This window comes from Myodes glareolus, chromosome 24 (assembly GCF_982192425.1).
Source record: "Myodes glareolus chromosome 24, mMyoGla1.1, whole genome shotgun sequence".
NCBI lineage: Eukaryota > Metazoa > Chordata > Mammalia > Rodentia > Cricetidae > Myodes > Myodes glareolus.
The window spans coordinates 25,734,491-25,755,935 of record NC_142049.1 but is presented as its reverse complement, the minus strand read 5'-3'; the positions used below and the strand labels follow the sequence as shown (position 1 = coordinate 25,755,935).

Below are 21,445 nucleotides of genomic sequence, written 5' to 3'. Positions count from 1 at the left end.
CTCTTCACTCAGAGGCCGGGGAAAGTGGTTGTCAGGTTTCCTCTTCTACACTCTAAAGCTGCCCCGATCTTTCTGCCCCTCCTACCCCTAGCCCTGGGCAAGGATTACAGGCTGCAAAAGCCTTACCTGGGATTCGAACTGGGGACCTCCTGCTTGCTCAGCTGGCATTCTTCCGCACTGAGCCAAGCTCCTCCCAAGATGTTTCTGAGAGCCGTGTTGTGAGACAACTCCACAGAGGAACATGGCTTAGGGTGTGAGAAGAGAAATCTGAGCAATGTACATGCTTGTTGCCGTGGATAGAAAACACATAAAAGCCAACACCCACTTAAAAAAAAAATAGATGTTTTTCCTTTCTTCTTCCTTTTTTTCTTTGACATTTTCTATCCCCCCCTCGCTTGTTAATTTTAATTCTCACTGCTTACTCAAGAGTAGTGACAGGGATGTGCCCATATTGCTGTTGTAGGGACCACTGACAAAACCCAAGAATGGCACTAACAAATACATCCCTTCCTCCTCTCTGTCGCTCAGTGTCTTGCTCTCTCTCTGTTTCTCTGTCTCTGTCTCTCTGTCTCTCTCTGTCTCTGTCTCTGTCTCTGTCTCTCTCTCTCTCTCTCTCTCTCTGTGTGTGTGTGTGTGTGTGTGTGTGTGTGTGTGTGTGTGTATCTGTCTCTCTCTCTCCAGGGTTTCTTCTGTCTTAGGCTGGCCTCAAACAGTATGTAGCCAAGGACGACCTAACCTTTGGATTCTCATGCCTCCACCACTGAGTACCAGGATTGCACGAGCATACTGCCGTGTTCAATCTATGCAAGGGTGGAGAATGAACCCAGGAGTTCACACAGGCAAAGCAAGCAGTGGTGTGGGAGAATTATGTATTCTGTCAATCATATTTTAAATAAATGCTGATTGGACAGGCAGGAAGTATAGGCGGGAAAACCAGACAGGAAGTAGAGGTGGAGCAAAGAGAACAGGAGTATTCTGGGAAGCAGGAAGCTTCCTCTGCCACTCCTGCCCAGATCTCTGAAGAAGCAATATGTGAACTGACAGCTGGAAAAGGTACTGAGCCACATGGCTAACACAGACAAGAATTATGGGTTACCATAAGATGTAAGAATTAGTTAATAAGAAGACTGAGCTAATGGGCCAATCAGTTTATAATCTTATGGAGTCCTGTGTGTGATTTTCTTTAGGGCTTGCTAGCTGTGGGGTACCGGGTGGGACAGACACCCCAACAAGCCAGCCCCTCATATTACAAAGCAGTTTGTAAACTTGAGCCACACCCCCAGCCCTCGAATCTTTAAAAAATGGTTTTGAGGCTGCCTATAATCTTATAACAGTAAGATTATGTAATAATCCCATGAAAAAGTAAACAGGAAAGCTCCTATCCAGGGAAAACAAGCAAACTTGTAAGGGCTTATCTGTAACTAATTAACAAAATGTCCAGCAGCTATGAGCAGCAAGGCTTCAGTGTTTAAAGCCTTTCCTCTGGGTGAGAGGTAGGCACTAAGTGAACGCTCTTCAGCTAGCAGGATCTAATTGATAATCTGCCAGTTAAAGGGAGGCCCAAAGAAACAACTCTTACATGGCAGGTCTGAAGGTCTCCATAAAGACAGCATCTAGATCCATTTGAGACTTCTCTTTTGGAGTGGGGCCTAGAACAGTGGTTTTTAAAACTGACTCAGTGTGAGAACATGGCTGAAAACATGAATGGAATTCGTGGCCCTTTTCCCCAGAGAAACACATACATCAACAAGATCTTTGGTGTATAAGCTTACTTTAAGATTCATTGATGGTTTGGGGGTTTTCAGTTGAAATTCCCTTTCAGCTTTGCCAGCAGCAAGTTTCTGGTGTGTGTGTGTGTGTGTGTGTGTGTGTGAGAGAGAGAGAGACAGACAGACAGACAGACAGACAGAGACAGAGAGACAGAGAGACAGAGACAGACAGAGTTTAATGGGGCCCTTTTTCTAATGCTTTAAGCATAGACAGTTTCGACAGAATGCATTATACTCTTTGAAGACTGAAGGCTATAAAGTAATGATAATAAAGGATACAGTTTCAGTATTTTTAAATACAGCATGTTTTAAAACTTTAAGCTCTATTTATTTGTGTCGCACTCACACACACACACACACACACAAACACATATGTGCTATAGTGACACATGGTAGTCAAAGGACAACTTTCAGGAGTCAGTTCAATCCCGAGGGTCCATGGGGTCAAACTCAGATCATGAGGCCTTGTGGCAAACACCTGGACCTGACGAGCTACCTCTCTGGCCCTTCAGTATTTTGTTTGGTACAGTACCGTGTTTATGTGGACACTCGGATTCTGATGCGTTGTGAAATCCTGCCATCAGGTTTTCCGTAGGAGAGTGACAGAACACACAGCCCCCGGTGCTGCCGATCAGAGGTTGCACCTGGCAGCGGAACCGAGGACGGACAGACAAACGGTGGTCAGGGTGAGTGGACGGTATGAAGACTTGCTTTTCTTGGCACCCCTGCAGAAAAGTAGCTCTGCTCAGTGCCTATGTCATAGGTGCACTTGTGTAGGACATACAAGTTTTAAATGACACGAAAACGGGGCGAATGCCCACGTGTGAGGCTGTCTGAGAGTTCTGGGACACAAGGTTTGGGAAGCGTGCTGCCAGCCTCCTGGCTTTCTTCTCCATGCTGCTAATGAGATTACAGCCACCCCATGACGTCATCTCGTGAAATAGTTTCATCATCTGGAAGACGGAAATTATTTTTACCATTTCACTTTCTGAAATTGAAAAAAGAAAAAAAAAAACTAAAGACTCCGAGTGCTCTTTCTACGTCGTGTTTAGAGGTCACTGGGCTGTCCTCCATCTACCCCAGAACCCTCCCCCTCAGCAGGGCTCTCTGCCTCTATTACAGAAGATGGCAAAAATATGAGCATTCATGCATCTGGTCAATTACACAATGCTGCACCAACAGGGGAAATTCCTTCCCCCCTTCAGCTGGTGCACAGCTATGCCCCGGAGCACGGGACGGACATGCCTTGTAACTTTTTAACCTAGTTAGTGTAACTGCCAATATTATTCCCGTTCATATAAACGTCTAATCCTTTCTTGACTCTTGCTAGACTATTTTCCTCGATGATATCCCGCGGCAGTGAATTCCGAAGGTGCATTATACGCTGCTTTAAAAATATTTCCTTCACTCGTTTTAAATTTGTTGCCGTTTAACCTCGCAATGTGGCCGGAGCTCGTGCCCTAAGTGGTACAGGACAAAGAGAAAGCTTCAGTTCTCCCCAGAACTTTCATAATTATTCTCAAAACATTGTTTCCTCTCACCATTTTCTTTTTCTTTTTTTCACTTATAATAGTAAGTGAGGTGATTTGACTAAGTGGTTTTATGCTACTTGGGACACATAGCAGGCACTGGCCCAAAAGCTTTCCTTGATACTCAGTGTGATTTATTAGATAAATATTTACCCAGTACCTATTTGTGTAGGAACTGTTTCAATTTTGGACAGCAGCTTGGAATAAGACTAGGCCATTGTTCAGAGGGACCTAATTTTTGTCAAAAGGGAACGAACAGTAAAATCGGGAGGAACTATCCACCCTCCACATCCCCTCACCCAGACCCACTTTCTTGCTGTATTTTTCTCTAAAATCTGTAGCACTATAATTATTTACAGAGCCTTTACGTTGTATTAAGTATCACAAGTGATCTACAAATGATTAACGTTCATGTAAGCATGTGCATAAGTTATATCACGTTCCTCACCATGCAGTAGAAGGGACTTGAGCATCATGAGATTGCATGGTACCCGGGTGAGGAAGTGCTTTTCTGAAAAACGGGATAGTTGGGCGCAGCCACCTGTGAGTCATTTGCGTGGCATCTCATGCAGAGGAGTTAGTGCCCAGAAGTAGCTGTGGCTCTGTCCTTATTATTCGTTGAGTGTGCACATGAATCAAGGGTAAGAAAGGTCAACTTAGGGAGTGACTCACTAGACCTGGGAAGAACAATTCTCCAATGCCAGTCGGAGATTTAGCCAGTGAGAGTCCTGCTGCAATACCTGGTGGTGCTTTGTCTAAGCGGCGGGATGACCTTGGGAAGGTCACCTGACTGCTCTCACCCAAAGCATTCTTCGCCAAAATAGGAAGAAAGTTTTCTCCTTTCTTGGGAATTTGAATATTTAGGTGCTATTACCTGGAAGTTCTTAATACACTGTCAAATGGTACAAATGCTGTAGAACTTTTTTTTTTTTTCATTTTAAATTTTGTTTCTTGATACTGTCTTGTGTGGTCCATACTGGCCTCAGATTCGCTAAATAGCAGGGGATGACCTTGAACTTCTGATCCCCGTGAATCTGTTTCTCAGGTACTGGGATTATAGGTGAACCACCACGTTCATTTATGCAGGGATAGGGCTTGAACCCAGGACTTGGTGCCTTCTGGGCATACACATTCCCAACTTTTCCCAACTAAGCTGTATCCTGAAATTCCAGGATCTGGTTATTGTCACAATTGGCGGTTCTTACACAGAATTGACTGCTTGTGCGCGCTATAAGCCACACCCACAGCAGCAGCAACTATGGGGTCTTTCATTCTTCCTTTTCTCCTTTCCTTGTTTCCCCAGTTCCCTGTTTCATTCCCGCCTCTACTGAAAATCCACCATCCTGGCCATGGCCTCCCTTAGAGCCAGCTTACAGCCGGGTGGTCTCATCTTTGTGAGATCTTTTTCTACTTCCTACTTGTAGATATAGCGGACTGGAGGGAGATTTCAAATAGGGATTGTTTACTGCTTAATCTTCCGGGGTCAAGTTATCCAAACTTATACATAAAGGCAGAATCCTTGCCTGAATTTCTGAGCAAATACTTCCCTAGAAACCAGACATTGACCCAATTACCTGTTTTTAGCTTGCCCGCCACTGCATTCCAGTATGGCAGCACATACCATTTTCTTGCCTAGCCTTTTGGATTATTATTAATTGGTCCTTAATATACCTCCACCACACACTGAGGCAATTTAGAGTCATGCACATCCCTGCATAACCTTGTATTAAAAAAGCATCTCAATAAATTATTAGGATTATTTACACGCATGGTTAGAATTTACTGGCAAATGGCTTGGGCCTTGGTTTTAGGATGTAGCTGCCGGCCAGGCTCCTTCTGGGTGAAAATCTGAAATAGGAGAAGTTGCCCTTTGCTGTCCCTCACTGGCACTTCCTCTGCCTGGTTCCTGGTCTTTCAACACTTCCCTCCTTTCCCGGGCCCTGAATAACTCTGAGGGGCTGTCAAGCCCTTTGCACCTTCATGTGAGGACGTTTCATGGGTCCCTTCCCAGATCTGCCCCCAACCAAGGTGAGGTGTGCAAAGAAATAAATCTTCAATGGTATAATTTTAGATGCTCTGGCAGCTGGAGAGGGCAGCTATTTCGGGCTGCAGGGCTTTCTCCTTGACCTGAAGTGACACAGTTTTGCCTGTTGCTAGAGTAGCCGGCCAGCCCTGCAGAGCGTCCTTTTAGCGTCATGGTTGCAGTCCCTGAGGTGGCTGTTTCGTTCCTCTACCGAGGTCTGTGTTCATCCTGAATTCTGTGTTCTTGTACATGAGCCTGTTGGCCGGGGCCACGGAGGCTTATGGGAGTGTAACACTCTGGCACACCCTCTGGGGGAAGTATTGATGGCGCAGACTCCCCTCCAGGCAGAAGATGGAGGAAAATTGATGGTCCAGTTTCTGGGTGTCCTTTAGCCTCCAGCCTTTATCAGCGGCTTGGCCGCCATTGTGTGAGTCGCTCCCACTGGGAGCCAGGCAGGTCTCCAGACCACAGTGTCTGCGCCTTGCCACCTACGCGGCCTGGCGGGAAGCTGTGTTTTCAGGACGGCCCTTCTGACCACCCTGCTTGCTCTCTTCCTTAGGCTGATGCAGCTGCTATCTGTCGACCTCCTGGACTGCGCAAGGAAGGGAGTGGGGACTCCTGCTGCAGATGGGTGGAGGACCGAAGGTGGCCAAAAATAACAGGGCCTTCCAGATGAGGTGACCTCAGAGCCAAGAGCATCATGGGGTAGAGTATCCTGTTCCCAGTTTTATGGCCTTAAAAAGTACACAGAAGATTCAAAGATATGACAGAGAGGAGGAATAAAGTCTGCAGAGAACAAGGAAATGTGATTAGCTATCATTTTTTTTAAAAAAATTGAGTTTCTTTGTGCACACATATATACAAGAAAACACAGGCCTTATATACATATATGAAGAGAGATCTAGATCTCTAGCTAGATGGATGGATGGATAGATAGAAAGATTACAAATAGAAAGAACAGAATACAACAGAAGACCAAAAGGGAGCAAAAAAGAGAAAGGTAATGTTGCCTGCCTTTGTTTGCCATTGAAATAAATTTAATAAATCTGCATTGAGAACCAAGTATGTCTGGTCCCATTACCTTTCTGCAGAGTTCTTCATCCTAAAACTCACCACTGTAAAAACACGGCCATTGCCGTGTCCTGAGCGGTCATGGTTCTGAGCATCAACGGAGATGAGCTGGGTGCTCTCAAAGGCTTTTGTGAGCTTGAGGCTGGCGGGTAGCGGAGGCCGATTTTTATAAGGCTTATTGTCGCACTTCCGGAACTCGATGCTGTCTGGGGGCCGAGATGTCTGAGCGAGGTCATTCCGTGCAGCCTGAGCCCCATCACCATCTCCTCGTTAGGTTTCTTGCTGCTGATCAGTGTTTTAAAGCCGGCTGTCCCGAGACACGCTAGGAACGCATCGGTGCAGCTGAGTCACGTGTTCTGTTGGTTCGCCAGTCACAAGGTCAGCTCAGGGTCAGGAGGTGGACTCAGGGATGTTGCTCTGGGGTTTCAAAGTGTTACAGCACGTGTTAACATCTTAATACTTTCAGATATCTAGCCATGATGTCAACTGCTTCCAACTCTAAAGAGTATATATCTAGCTGGAGCTATAACAGCCCAGTAAAAGACTGGGAATGTACCTCAGTAGTACAGCGAGCGCTTGCCCAACGTAAGAGACCCTAGCACTGCAAAGAAAAAAAAGTCATCAAGTGTGTGTTCAATAGAAACGAATAAAATATCCACTGGCCAGAGCCGCGGGGCAACAGATGAGTGTATACAAGGTAGAAGACGATTCCTGAAAGAGCCGTGTGTTGTGGGGCACACCTACAATCCCAGTGTGGTGTGTGTGTGTCTGAGGCAGGTAAAACTCTGAGGCGGAGGCCAGCCTGGGCCATAGATAGCAGGACTCTGACTCAGCAAATAAAAGCAACAAACAGAAACCCACAAACTTTACATACATAGAGATCACAGGCAGAAAGCCAAAAGGGAAGACTGTGGCCACCTACTGCCTTTGGAGAGGCTTGAAGGCCAGCTGGAGGGCACAGGGGCATAGAGGCTAGCATCTCTAAGGTTTACAGTGAGTGTTCTTGCTCAGGCCTGCGTGCTTGCATGTGGTAATGTTCCCGTTGGTTGCCTGCCTTCTGCCCTGCTTACCTGGGTCTCACCAGCTCTTCTCGCTGTTGACCACATTATTGTGCTCTGACTGTAAACCTCGTCCCCCTCCCTGAGTGTTCTGAAGAGGAGACACTGTCCTTTATGTGTAGGAAGGACTAGCCTTCAGTCACATTCTCTGCATAGTGAGCGTCTCCCTGCCCTTTCAAGTCTCACTGCTTGCAATATCTGTTTGGATTTGCTTTCCCCCTTAATGGCCCCTGTCTCTTGTCCTCTAGAATCCTGTCTTGTTTTGCACGTCTCACGCTTCTTCTCTCTGCTCTGGTCTGTCTTAACCTAGCAGCTAGTGGCCTGCCAATCACAGGACGTCAGGCCCCGGTTTGCGGTGCCCAGCATCTCCTCCAGGTTCAGCTTTGGCATCCTCCTGCAGAGGGCTTACTCCAATCTCAGGACTTTCAGGTGAGGCTAGCTGTTCTGTCTTGGGTGTGCATTTCCTCCATCCCGTCATCACTAAAAGCATTTTTCATCTGGACCTTTAGTCTCTAAATACTAACCGGGATGGGATTCGCCTTTAATCCTAACATAGGCTGTGTTTCTTTTCTCTTAGTACAAAGCCATGTCTAGCCACTGTGGAAAATTTAGGACACACAGAAAAGCAAATATGATATTTATATATACCGCTACTACCCTTTGATGTGGGCCCTTTCAACAATCCCCTCTCTGTATGATGATTTTTATAAACAAAACCCAGCACCTCTTAGACGGGAAATACTTTCTCCTGTGTCACTTGCTGGCTTGCAGAACCAGTTCTATGGAACGCCAGTGCCAGGCCCCAGCTGATTGGAATAGGGCTAGTTATCTGGCCCTGGCTGGGTGTGTGCCTGCTCTTTCCTTGAGATTAAATCAGCTAGTACCTGAGACTGGACCTGTAATATCTCATGGAGGAAGGATTAGTCACTGTGCCTGGAAACTTAAAGCTTTGCTGGGGAAGGTGGTTTTCAGGAGAGAATGGAGGAGGCAGTGAGACACTGAGGAAAAGGAGCAAGGACTCCTTACACCTGGCACCAAGGTGCGCAGTGACTTTTCTCGAGTGGCCTTGTGTCCTTTTCTTGCCTCTGTCCTTGAACAGTGTCTGTGGGATTCTGGTATTTCCACCTAACAATGCCTGCCCAAGACTGTTGCTTTTTGTAAATGGCCGTTGCAATGAATAGGATGCTAGAATTATCATATATCATCCAGATTATATTTTTCGGTGTGGTAGGACAAGTACTGTGAATTCCTGATATTTCTGAGGGGAAATACATGTAATACGAGCATCTTAAGCTCTGGTGTGGAATCGTGCTGAGCTCACATCTCCCTCCTCATCTCCTTTGCTCTGTGATTTGGATGTATTTATTACATGCTGTTGGTCTTAGTATCTTCATCTATAAAATGGCAAAGCACAAGGCTAAATTATACACAAACTCTTAAAGTTCCTAGACTTAAAATATAGCAGAGGACAATCCTAAACCGAGTCTCCTGCTTCCATCACCCACCTGCTGGGTGATCCGGCCCCTCTACCGTTATTCCTAATCATGGACCAGGTCTTCATCAACAATCCTCGTATTTCTACCATGATAAACCCAACTGTAAGAAATACTGGACCATGAGTGTGAAAAGTGCATCTCCGTGGGCCACAGTAGTGGTTCCAATAGGAATGGCCCCGTAGACTCATGCCTTTGAATACTTGGCCCATAGGCAGTGGCACTATTTGGAGGCGTGGCCTTGTTGGAGGAAGTGTGTCACTAGGGGGCAGGCTTTGAGGTCTTAAATAGTCAAACCAAGTCTAGTGTGACATCTACTTCCTGCCAACCAGATGTACAACTCTTAGCTCCTCCAGCAGCGCCACGTCTGTCTACATGCCACCATGCTTCCTGCTGTGATGACAATGTTCTAAACGTCTGAAACTGTAAGCCAGCCCCCATTAAGTGTTTTCCTTTATAAGAGTTGCTGTGGTCATGGTGTTTCTTCACAGTAATAAAACCCTGACTAAGACAGCCGCCGTCAATCATGCGGCCTGTGGCCTCCTTGTAGCGCCCCACCCCCACCCCAAGTCTTTGCTATCCTTATATTTACCCTTCTTGTGACTTTTGAGACAGTGTATTTCCTTCCCTGTCTGTGGTGGGATCGATACTCAACGTCCAACAAAATGAAAATACTGTCACATCTGACTCTTTCAAATGAAATTTAAAACTAGTGAAAACACTTCCATGTCAGGTATATATTAGGCTTAGAGATAAAGAAGGTCTATGGATTAGCTTTCCATCTGGAGGTAACTCCCAGGTGATTAACCGCAGAGGGGGTTTTGCAGCCGCTGTGTGAAAAATTCCTGATGGTTCTAAGGATATCCGATATTGGCTGTGTCTTGACGATCTCTATAAACTTTTTAGATTTTATAAAATGTTCTGAGTCATAGGACCACTGAGAACACAAACATTTTTCTTCTTTGTTGTGCCTTTGCTGTGCCTTCGTTGTTTGCTGTCGACCATGGGAGAACATGGTTATGGGACTGAGAGAGCTGCTTTAATTTCTTTGGTTTGTTTATGCTTGTTTTCTTAAACCACACTATTTCATTATGCAGCCTGGAACTCGCTGCATACTCTCAGACTCTCAGAGATCTGCCTGCCTCTGTCTATCAGTGCTGGGATTAAAGGTGTGCACCACCATTCCTTGTCTGCGGGCTGATTCTTGAAGCCTACACTGCATTGGGCACTTGGGGAAGGAAAAGATTTCCTGCATGGTCCTAATCTTCAAGGAGGAGAGTGTATTGGGGAAGCAGAGGTACAAACAACGATAGGCAACAGGAATCATACCAGGACGGGGCCGTGCATCTTTTCAAATTTTTTTGTATTTGTTTTTCATACCAACCACAGTTCTCTCCTCCCCTCCTCCTACCCTTCTTCTCCCTTTCCCCCCATCCCACCCCTATTAACTCCCGGAAAGGGTAAGGTCTCCCATGGGATGTCAATGAAGCCTGGCACATCAAGTTGAGACAGGACCAAGCCCCTCCCCTCTGCATCAAACTGAGCAAGGCATCCTACCATAGGGAACGGAGTGCACAAAGCCAGGTTATGCACCAGGGATAGATTCTGATCCCATTGTCAGGGGGCCATGCATCTTTAAGGAAGCCTAGAAATAAATATTTCAAGAGCAAAGGTCTACATATTTAGTCAGTCCCTGAGTTTTGTATTTGTTTTGAAGTGATAGAATCTGAGGGTTTTTGTGTGTGTGTGTGTGTGTGTGTGTGTGTGTGTGTGTGTGTGTGTGCTTAATATAGTTTCCAACAATGGACAACAGGAAATTTTTAGGCGAAGACTTCTGTCTTTAGAACCATGGAACAACTGGCAATATTGAGAACCAGGTAACAGTCAGGTAGTGTCAGTAGTGAAGAGGGGTTGACTTTTTAGGCAATAAAGAGATTTTTCTTCATTATTTTAAAACATTGTCCCTACTACCCTCTTTGTCTTACTTCATACTGCCTTATCAGTTTCTGCTAGTTCTATGTGAGCAGCAAACCACAGCTTAGGGGAGAAGCCCCTGATCTTGGACAAGGTGTCTGGGAAAACTCAGTAGGCTCTTCAAGAAAGGAGGCATGTAGGATAAGGGGGGAATTGGAAAGGTATGAAGTTAAACACAGAAGGACCCTTGAACAGCAGGAAGGAGACTTAGATAGCATGGACAGTTACTGGATGACCGATAGGATAACAGCCATGAATCTCTCAGAAGACTCGTGTTATACACACCGTATGGATGTGTGCAGGACCACAGCACAGGCCACGTAGATGAGACGGCACAGGTGGGAGAAATGGGTCCAGAGACCGCCGGCAACCATTACATAAGAAAACTGAAAGGGAATACTAGGTTTTGTAACTACAGAGTTTACAGCCTCGCCATTAGGAAACTGTGCATAGGGGGCTTCAGGGTAGTTCCAAGGCACGTTTGGAGCAGCACTGGGAGCCACGGGAGGGATGATGGGATAGCAGATACCTTGGCAGCAACTGTCATGGCCATGCCAGAGAGCAGGTGGTCTTCCCCAAGGCTTCAGTGATATTTGGAGGAGGGTCTTCAAGTGAGAAACCCTGGTGTCATGGACCAGTGACTTTCCTTGGAGCTTTCTAGCCACAGGGTTTTCTCCTCCTTCCTTGAATTCCTGGATACTTTGTGTTACTTTTCCAGGGCCTGCTGTGCTATGCACCTTAGCAGCTGCTTGCATTGCCTTGTAGCTGGCATATTATAAGTTACTTAGGGGCAGGAGGAATTTCGCTTTATTCATTCAAGTGTATGTGTATATATACATATATGTTATATATATGTTTATATATGTATGCATATATGTTATAAATGGCATTGCTGAATCCAGTGGTTTGGTAAATGAATACATTTCAAAATTATTTTTTTTCCAGATCATTCCTCCATGAAGTTTGGGAGTTACTGGCAAGTTAGATACCTTTTCTTTCAAACTATGAAAATAATTTCCGTACACAACCTACTTGAAACTAGTTTGAAATGTAAGGAAAAGAAAGACCGGGAAGTTGTTTTGAAACGGCAAAGCTTTTAAGAGTCAATGTCACATTTATTGCTATAAAATATTTTTCTCTCTCTGTTAGACATCTGGATCCCATTACATACAGTATTGGGTACTTGAGTTCGCCAGCCATTTTGCATACTAAGCAGGGTGCACACAAAGTCCCCACAGACATCCACCAGCACACATTTGCACCGTGTAATTCTTACTTCACATTTACAGATGACTCTTCTGTCACTGACATAGTCCTTCCTGTTACAGTTTTGAAGTTCCCTTTTCCTCACTTACCTTTTAAGGACCACGCGGTGTGTGTACACGCAAAGGGCAAAGAGCTTCCAAAACATGCTCCTTTTGCTTTTGGTCTTGTACGGTCTGGCTATCTGTGATCTAGTACTGAAGTCAAGGAAACAGCAAAAATCTTAAGTCTATATTTACCAGTAACATTGACCCAGAAATTAGAAACACAATAAGGAATGTCTGCTAATGAGTCCTGAATTTCCTTCTAATTGTTTCCACATTCAGGATAGTTCCCTTAAACCGTGTAATCTGGACATATCCTGAAACAATCCCATGTGTTGTAAATGATTTTGTTTTATTTCTTGGGTTACTGTTAAGGGCTTATTTTCTGGTTCATTTCATTTTCTTAAAGAAAACCACACACTCATGCGCGTATGAACATGCAACAAGGGGAACATGCATGCTCCCGGGATTTTTTTTTTCTTTTTTGCCCCAGCATCTGTATTTTCAAACTAAAATAATTATGAGACAAAGAGAAGAGGCTTCATCATTTGGTCTGGAAATCAAAATAATCACACCAGGGAGGACTATTTTAGGGTTCCTATTCATATCTGTGAGAATGAAAGTCAGCATTGAGCAATGTATCAACCGGCAGCCGTCTGTCCCCTCTCTAGGCTTCAGCATCCGTAATGGGAGAGACAGATACAACCAGCATTCAGTACAGTAATAATGGAAAATTAAATACGACTTTTAAAAACTGCTCACATTATAAAGTGATCTATTAGCATTATGTGACTGGAGCACTTAACGTGACTGATTCTAATTGCAAGACTTGGCCCATAGCAAGCGTTAAAGAGCTGCAAGCGCGTGAAGGCATTTTATCTCTTTGGAGATATTTTAAAGTGGGTTTCCTTTGGAGCTATAGCCCTGCTGCATGAAAGGTTGTGTGGATGGACTCTCTCCATTCAGATAGAACTGTTCAGAGGTAATTAGAGTTTCTTCTTTGATACAGCCAATCAATAAGCCAAGAAGCAGAAGCATCTATGCATGCGTCCTACTTTTCGTTTACAGCTCATGGATGCTGTGCAGAGGATGTAAGGGCGGATGCCTGCCCTGGAGGTGCTTTTCCAGAGAGCAGACAGGTTTTGTTATCATTCTGTATCCTTCAGAGTGTCTTTGGGCCACACCGGTAGGTCTGGGAGATGAAGATACCTCGCTTTACCTTTGAGCTGAGACTAATGTGTATAGATTACCACCACAGTGGAGACTCTGAGCACACACACACCAAAGAGTTTACAGAATTCAGAAAAGTTACAAAAGCGGAGGAATGCCATTCAGCTTTGAATGTAACTTTATGTTTATGATGGTCAAGGCCTTTGTTTTTCATTTTTTTCCTGTCCTAGTTTTGCTTTCATTCTGTTGAAGACAAGAATTCTTGAGTAGCATAGGAAACTATAGACTTTATGACTTTACACCGACGGCATCCTTGTTGAATGTCTATGTGTAAGAAGGTCAACTATGCTGACATGTTTCCATGATCTACATGCATAGAGATTTCTGGTTGGTGGTTTTCAGATATCACAAATAATAGAAAAAATAATTGGCAAACTAGTTAGACTTCCCAAATTTAAAGCAATAACCCACATAGCTATCCAAGTAGCTAACAGCTAGCTTCTGCATAATTGACCAAAAACACTAGTGAAATTTATTATTCTTACCATTGTCATGAGTGGTAAACCCAAGGCCTTGGACATACTAGTGAGGTGCCCAACCACTGAGCTACAGTCTCAAACATAGATCTTGTTTATTTATAAAGTCTACTTTTAAAAATTAACATTAATTGGAAGGACAACACTTGGTAAAAAGAAATTTAAAGACAACCTGACTTACTGAAAATTGTTGTTATTAGTGCTATTTCTTCTGCAAAGTTTTTGTTAACTGATCCCTGCAGCTTAACGTTGCACCTGTCTTCCAAAACCCCAAATCTACAGAAGGGAACAGACATGCTTATTGTTGACCTGGATTAGGAGAGCAGGCAAGAAGAAGCTTGTGACCATTGACACTTTGTTAATAGAAACACCATTTTAAGGATGTGCTTGGATCATCATGTCTTAAATTCCAGATTGACAGAACACAAAGAATGGTAGCCAGAGTCTGGATACTACTTTTCTCACATAGACCCTTATACATGAAAATGTAAGTCTAAATATTGCTTGTTTGAGGCAGGCAAAATGGCCCACTGGGTAAAATTCTTAATGAACACATGTGAGGACTGATGCTTTTATGTAATTATTCTTTTATCAACAAAAACTGGTGCGTCAGATATTGGGGTAAAAATTGATTGATTAGAGAAACGACATAGGAGTGACCCAGTGACCTCGTCTCTTTCTTTTTCTTTGATTCGAAAGAACATAGCCTCTTTTTTAGCCCTCCCTCCTACTTCCGTGTCTCTCTTTGTGTCCGAGATCCCTCAAAACCTCTATGGTTAATTTTGGTCAGCTAGTAGCTTGTTCCACCTTATGATTAAAAATGACCTTTATTGACAGTCTCAGGAGTGTCAGAGTGCAATCAAAACATCCCACAATAGAGGGCTCCAGCTTGAATCCTTTGAAACCACATAAATCTGGTTACAGTTTCACATCTGTAATCCCAGTGCTCTCTGATGATGAGACGGGAGCTGTAGAACTCTCGGAAGTTCATGGGTGAGTTAGCCTTGTGTTCTTAGAGGTGAACAGAGAGAGACCCTGCCTTAAATGAGGTGTGTGTGTGTGTGTGTGTGTGTGTGTGTGTGTAAGAGTTAACTCCAAAGATTGTTGTCTGACTTCCACTATGCATGTTGGCTCATGCACGTTTGTGTCATACATATGAATGCCCCCCTTTCTCTCACATGCACACATACACACACACACACACACACACACACACATGCATATATACATACAATACTATTTTATTGATAGTGATGGAGTAGATTGGATTCAGGGCCTTGCACATGCTACTCCTTAGACTCAAAGCACCAACATAAAGAGCATCTCTCACCACTGAACATTGTCAGTGTGCAGGATTTTCCAATGATGTGGTTTTATGCATCGTGTGGTTGGCTAATGAGGAAGAGTTTGTCACATTAGTAAAGACCTTTTATGTTATGTTGCTTCAATAAACTGACCAGACTTATATCAATTATATCAATTGTAAAACAGCCCTTTTAATAAATAAGAGATACAAGGATGAAAATTTGGATGTTTCTGTTGGAGGCCTCTTGTTGATTCCCAGCCACTTAGCCCTGAAATAATTGCACAGAAACTGTGTTAATTAAATCACTGCTTGGCCCATTAGCTCTAGCTTCTTATTGGCTAACTCTTACATCTTAATTTAACCATTTCTATTAATCCGTGCATCACCACGTGGCTGTGGCTTACCAGCTAAATTTCTGTCTGCCTTCAGCTACATGGTGTCTTTCTGACTCCACCTCCTTTCTCCCAGCATTCAGTTTAGTTCCCCCCACCTGCCTAGCTCTGTTCCCCTATAGCTCTGCTACAGGCCCAAAGCAGTTCCTTTATTAACCAGTAACATTCACAGCATACAGAGGGGAATCCCACATCATGTTTCTCTCCAGGAACTCATGGGAAGGGAGAGGAAGAAACCACAATTCAAGCAGAGAGAAAAACACCATAGCATAAACAACAAATTAAGCCCTCAAGCACCTACAAGTGCTTGGCACTATGCCAGACAGTAAGGACAGAGCAGTAAATGTGAGCTGAGGATATTCTCCTTTCTTCATCTTTTTCCTGTTCCCCATGGATTCACTGCCTGGGGCAGGGGTGAAGACCGTGAACAAGCATTGTCAACCACACACTCTAGTAGGAAGCCATGGTTCTGAGTGGGTAGCTCCTCATCTGATCAAAGGCTACGGGACAGTGACTGAGGAGCATGACCTGCTCAAGCTGAGCGGAAAGGTTTTGAGAAAGAGTACTCAGAAAATCTAGGCTCCATCTAGTCCAGTGATTCTCAGTCTGTGAGTTGAGATGCTTTGGCAAATTCCTATCTCCAAAACCATTTATAGTACATGAAGATTCATAACAGTACCAAAATGATAGTTATGAAGTAACAACGGAAATAATTTTATTGTTGCGGTCACTGCAACGTGAGGCACTGTTATTGAAGGGTTGTAGCATTTGGAGGGTTGAGAACAACCGCTCTAGTCCATTCCCAAAGACCCTCTGTAGCCTTGTGAGCCTCTGCATTTCCTCAGACGGCTTTCTGTCACAAGGGAAGTTGTTCTTTCCTATAACCCACTCAAGTGCTCTTGGATTTCCTCCCTGATAACATACGCCGTGCTGACAGGCCTGGTGCTAAGCTCACACAGGGCATAGACCGCTGCACAGCGGGAGACAGGAATGCTTCCCAGCAGCCTCAGCCTCCTCATTTCTCTCTACTACCAGGTCCTGGTGGTCTACTCATGTAAACCTGCTAATATTCCTTTACTCTCCAGACTTCTACCTACCCCATGGACCTTCCCATGTTCTGTCCTCAGAAACGCTTTTCCCTTAGGAACACCTCCATCTCTCACTCCTCAGACTTCTCTTCTGCAGTTTTCTACATGGAAGCACTTATTTAAATTTACTTTTCACCCCGAGTCCCACTACATTCTCACTATAGTTCACGCACAACTTAGAGCAAGCTATTTTACATTCGCTGGCCCGAATATAGAGTGGTTGTATCACCATTAAACTGAAAGTTCCATGCAGTGAGGTATGATGTTCACCTTTTGATTACTTGTTAAGATAGATAGATGTATTAGTTAGGGTTCTTTAGAGAAACATAACGTAGAACACACACACACACACATATATATATACATACATACATACACATATGTATATACATATATGTATATGAAGGGATTTATTTGGATAGTTTATGGGCTGTGATCTAGCTAGTTAACATAACGTAGAACACACACACACACACACATATATATATACATACATACACATATGTATATACATATATGTATATGAAGGGGATTTATTTGGATAGTTTATGGGCTGTGATCTAGCTAGTTAAACCATGGTGTCTACTCTACTAATGGAAAATCCAGTAGTTGTATAGTCCACAAGGCTCAGGTGACTTTCCGTATATGTCAGAATCCTGAAGAGATAGACTCTAGTGCCAGCGAATGAATGAACTTGTCAGCAAGAGTGAGGGGAAGCAGGCAAAGAGAGAAAGCCACCTTCTTCTATAGCCTTCATATAGGCTGCCATCAGAAGGTGGCTCTTTCCACCTCAGAATATGCGGATTTACGGTAAGTCCTTCCACCTTAAATGAGCCAATCAGGAAAGGTCTCCCACAGGTGCACCCAGCCACTTGGGTTTTAGCTGTTGCATTTGAAGTCTCCATCACAGTAGATAATCCACAACACACTGTTCAATGAATGAATGAAAAGTCTAAAGAAACATGCCTTATTACTGCTGTAAGATACAGAAAGGTTCCAGGTGAGCTCAGAAAGTACTTTTTTTTTGCTTTGCTTTGTTTTGTTTTTGCTTTTTTGCTTTTTGAGACAGGATTTTTGTGTGTAGCCCTGGCTGTTCAGGAACTCTATCATATACCAAACTAGATCCAGAGATCCAGGAACTCACAGAGATCCACCTGTCTCTACCTCACAGTGCTGGGATTAAAGGTGTACATCACCACTGTTCGGGTCAGGAAGTATTTATATACTATCCTGGGCTCATGTGCTTCCTGCTTTTCTCTGCAGTATTCTCCTGCTTCTTCAGGCAGCTGTAGCTTCTCACAGGGAATCATGGTACTATTGACTTGCTCACTCCAGTGATGTCTGCGTTGGATGTATCATTCGATACCATTATTATCTCAAGACCATTTCAAAATGGAACTAACCATTTATGGAGTGTCCAACTCTGGTTGAAGCTGTGGCCATTCCTTTGCGAGGTACATCCATAGCTACTTTTCTAAGATCTCTAGCATGGCTCTCTGGCACACTGGCAGCCCTTAACGTGACAGGGCCATTAAGACAGGAAGGTCCAGCACATCTTTGAAAATAATATATGTGTTTTGGATTTTAGATCCAAATCGTGTCTTCATGACTTCACAGGTGGAAAGGCCAGTGATGGAATGAAGGAGGCTTATACATGGAGATAAAATCAAACAGGTCTTTGGGACAAGGATAAGGGGACCTCTCTGAACACAAGTGATCTTTGAGCTGACTTTGGTGACCAGGATTGAGTCACACAGAAGGGAATTTGGGACATAGGGTGAGGCTAAGAAAATATATGTAAAGTCAGGCAGAGATGTTTGGTGGTAGGACTCAGTTGGGTTTCTGCCCATACTGATCCCCGTCACAATTCTTGAATTCCCATTATTTGGAACATTCAGTTCTTGAACTGTGAAGAGTGACCACCCCCATGACTCTCAAATACAAATTATCTGAATAATGGATTCAGTTCTGAGGTAAAACCCTTTTACCTGTCTGTTTAGAATGTACCATAGATTATCCATCTGACATGTGAGTAGGCGGGTAACAGCGTAGTGTGACTTGTGACTTTCTAGTTTTTATTGAAGTATCTGTGTGTTTGTGTTTGCATGTACACTATGTACATCTTAACCTCATCTGTTAATCTTGGCCACATATAAATCAGGATCACTAGCCTTATCAGCATTGAGAGCTGTATAGTCCTGTAGCTGGGTAGCAGCTCTCTATGGAGGAGGCAGCTGAGCCCACCAGTGAGTGCTAAGGTCTGGGATTTGATAGCCGGAGGACAAGGTTTACATTTCCATTGGTCAGTGCGTGGCTTGGGGTAAGTCACGTCACCTTTCTGAATTTCAGTTTGCTACTCTTACCTTTGGAGTAATCACAAAATTGTCAGTCAGGCTTGGTCATAGAGACCTATAATCCCAGCTACATAAGATACTGAAGCAGGGAAATCGGAATTTGCCTAATAATACTCTGTGTAAACAAACAAACAAACAATCTAGGCTAACCCAAGAAGATTGCAGCAAATCCAAGGCTAGTTCACGCTAAATGGAATGTACCTGAACATCTGGGCTCTGTGCATGGCCAGGTTCTTTATATAGTCAGACCCTGTCTAATAAATGCATATAAAAAGTTAAAAAAAACCCAAACAATTGCTCTGAGAAGATAGCAAATCTAAGAATGTGCACCAGTTCCAGCATTAAAATTATTGAGGTCATTCTGCTGTGAAAATAATTTCCTAGAAGTTCAAATAAGATTCATATTGTGAAGAGAAAGATTAGATTTTTTTCCTCATATAACATCAGTCCAGTAAGTAACTCAAACTGGGTCACTGCTGACTGACAGGTAACTGAAATGCACGTTTGACGTACAGACTCACCATAAATCTAAATTACTGAGACCGAGACAGATCTTTTTTGTTGTTGTCGTTTTGAGATAGAATTTCTCTGTGTATCCCTGGTTGTTCTGGAACTCACTCTGTAGACCAGGCTGGCTCCAAACTCACAGAGATCCACCTGCCTCTGCCTCCCAAGTGGTAGAATTGAAGGAATATGCCACCTCCACCCGGCACACTTTCTTTTCCCCTTCATTTATTATTTTTTTCTTTCCTTTTGTTATCTTGTTCTTGCTCTTTGGGACATATTTATTTTATTTTCAAGTTTTTAAACTGTATCCGTGGAGTGAAAGTGGTTATATAGGTCAGGCTGGCCTTGAACTCACAATAATCCCCCTACTTCTGAAGTCACAGTGTTAGAACCAAAAGTGTGCTACATTGCACCCAACATAAGGTTGATTTCCCCCTATTTATAATCTTTATAATTTCCTCCAAAGTAAAAAGAATCAGGGAACTATTATACACAAAGAAGACTCCAAAGGTCTTGGGCATACTTGACTGTAAGGGACTGATTGGTTGACTATCTCCTTGGAAACCCTACCTTGAAATATCTGCATGTAGGAAGCTGAATGATGCTTTTTTTGCTATGAAAAGCATAGAGAATAGTTTTGGAGTCTGAAAAAGACCAGATTTCTTTTGAGGGAGGGGAGGTATAATCCACTTAAAAAAACAAATCCAACTACTTATGTATTGCATAGGAAATGTTCTACCCATCCAAGATTAGAGACCAAGGCAGTGTCCCACAGCTGAGTGGGGAGACAATGGTCACAGTGCAGTGCACCGGTAACTTGTTCAACAAGTCACCCCTTGATGTCTGGTGCCCTCACTAGTCTTGAGAGCTGGCATGTCCGCTCTCTGGTCTGCATTCACTCATAGTACCCCTAGTGACTGGGTGCCTCTTCCATGTCAGAATCCTACTCTCCACACCACCTGCGGAGTCTGCTTGAATGGCACCACGGTTACTCTTAAAAGTCAGCTTGCCACAATTTGGAATCACCTGAATGGAGAGCCAAGTTGAGTTGAGGAATTAGCTTAATTATATTAGGCTGTGGGCGTGGCTGTGAGGCACTCTCTTGATTGTTAGTTAATATAAGAAGACTTACTCCATTGTGGGTGGCACCATTCCCTTGGTAGAAGGGTCCTGAGCTACACAGGACCGGAAAAGGCCAGAGGAAAGCAAACAGGCAAGAGGCAGCATGGGCATCTTTACTTTGCTCTTGGAGGCAAATGTTGTGTGACTGTAGCAGCTTTGCCTGCCTGCCTTGACTTCCTCTCAGTGATGGACTGAAACCTGGAACGGCAAGTCCCCACAGACCCGTTCCACCTCGAAGTTACTTTTTTGGTAATGTATTTATCAATGCAACAGAAATGAAACTAGACCAAGTCCTTTGCATGGATGTTAACCCACAGGGGTTGCCTAATGCAGGCTCAGAAAGCACACACTGTATCTTTAAGACATAGTTTACTTGTGAATCAGTAAATGTACTAGACAAAGCAGCCATTGCTTATGCATTCTTGCATACCCGGCAAGGTGAAAATAATAGAATAAACATCATATACTTCATTATGATATCGGTTTACACTTCCAGGGTATACAAAAAGAGGCCATTTCATCAAGCTAATTGCCTGAAAGTAAAAGAGAGAGAACTTTGGCTATTAGTCTATTATGGAGCTTTTTTCTTAATCACAAATAGGGGCCGTGTGTCCCTGGGGGGATGTGTATTCTAATTTACAATTGAACTACAGATCAGAGCAATCAATCTTGGGCAGCACTTTCACTGTGTAATTGCTGCAACATAACAAATAAAAAAAAAAGCCCAAGAAAGAAAAGAAGAAGGA

At 43.7% G+C, this 21,445-nt stretch overlaps 1 long non-coding RNA gene across 2 annotated transcripts in view; it reads left to right on the top strand.

The window, feature by feature from the left end:
* Positions 1–6,386, top strand: part of LOC125400709 (uncharacterized) — a 46,645-nt gene extending 40,259 nt beyond the window's left edge. For both annotated transcript variants that reach the window (XR_015736414.1, XR_007232065.3), the window contains 2 exons: positions 2,354–2,455; positions 5,881–6,386. This is a non-coding gene — a long non-coding RNA (uncharacterized LOC125400709). The remainder of the gene's footprint in view (positions 1–2,353; positions 2,456–5,880) is intronic.
* The last annotated feature ends 15,059 nt before the right edge of the window (positions 6,387–21,445 follow it).